This window comes from Calidris pugnax, unplaced genomic scaffold (assembly GCF_001431845.1).
Source record: "Calidris pugnax isolate Ruff unplaced genomic scaffold, ASM143184v1 scaffold173, whole genome shotgun sequence".
Classification (NCBI taxonomy): Eukaryota; Metazoa; Chordata; class Aves; order Charadriiformes; family Scolopacidae; genus Calidris; species Calidris pugnax.
In genome coordinates, this window is record NW_015090917.1 from 696,302 (window position 1) to 697,817 (window position 1,516).

Sequence of the window (1,516 nt, forward strand, 5' to 3'; positions counted from 1 at the left end):
GCCGAATTTGCCAGAGGGAGGAGCCGCCGGCAGCGGCTCAGGGAGGAAACGGCCAAAAATTGCCTCATTGTGTGAGTGAGTGGACAAGCAGGATTTTGCAGGGTTTGCTGGTGGCACTGGGTGTTGGGCAGCCAGGGCTGGGGACACCCCGTACTGGGGACACCCCTCTTTGGGGACACCCAGGACTGGGGAGACCCAGTGGTGGGGTTACCCAGGACTGGGGACACCCCTGTTTGGGGACACCCAGTGCTGGGGACGGTGTCACAAAATCTAGTTAGTACTTTTCCTCCGATTTTTCTCTTTAAAGATGTTTCTCTCCCCTTTTTTTAAAAAAGACACCCAGTGCTGGGGACACCCCAATTTGGGGACATCCAGTGCTAGGGAGTCCTCCAAGTGCTGGGGACACCCTAGGACTGGGGACACCCCTCTATGGGGACGCCCAGTGCTGGGGACCTCCTGTTTGGGGACACCCAGTGCTGGGGACACCCCTCTTTGGGGACACCCCTCTTTGGGGACACCCAGGACTGGGGAGACCCAGTGGTGGGGTCACCCAGAAGCTTTATTTTGTGTCCAAACACACGTTAAAAAAAAAAAAAAATACACAAAATTACTTATTTCAGAGAGAGAGATCTATTTAAGGAAAAAAAAAATACAAAAAAAAGCAAAAATAGAGGAAAAAAAAATAAAAGGGGTAGGAGCGGAAGGGCTCTGTCCAGGCGGGCGGTACACGGTGCCTCGGAGGTCGGGTTTTGGGGTGCGGGGTGGAGTGGGGTTACCCAGGACTGGGGACACCCCTGGTTGGGGACACCCCAATTTGGGGACATCCAGGATTTGGGACATCCAGTGCTAGGGGGTCCTCCAAGTGCTGGGGACACCCTAGGACTGGGGACACCCTTGTTTGGGGACAACCAGTGCTGGGGACACCCTAGAACTGGGGACACCCTTGTTTGGGGACAACCAGTGCTGGGGATACCCCTGGTTGGGGACACCCAGGACTGGGGGGACACCCTCAGTTGGGGACACCTCAGCCTGGGGACACCCAGGACTGGGGAGACCCAGTGGTGGGGTTACCCAGGACTGGGGGAGGCCCCTCGTTGGGGACACCCAGGTCTGGGGACACCCAATGCTGGGGACACCCCTGGTTTGGGACACCCAGGACTGGGGAGACCCAGTGGTGGGGTTACCCAGGACTGGGGGAGGCCCCTCGTTGGGGACACCCAGGTCTGGGGACACCCAATGCTGGGGACACCCCTGGTTTGGGACACCCAGGACTGGGGAGACCCAGTGGTGGGGTTACCCAGGACTGGGGGAGGCCCCTCGTTGGGGACACCCAGGTCTGGGGACACCCAATGCTGGGGACACCCCTGGTTTGGGACACCCAGAACTGGGGGAACACCCTTGGTTGGGGACACCCAGAACTGGGGACACTCAGTGCTGGGGTCACCTGGTGACATCCCCTGGTTGGGGTCACTCAACACTGAGGTCCCCCCTGGCTGGGGACACCCACTGCCCTGGC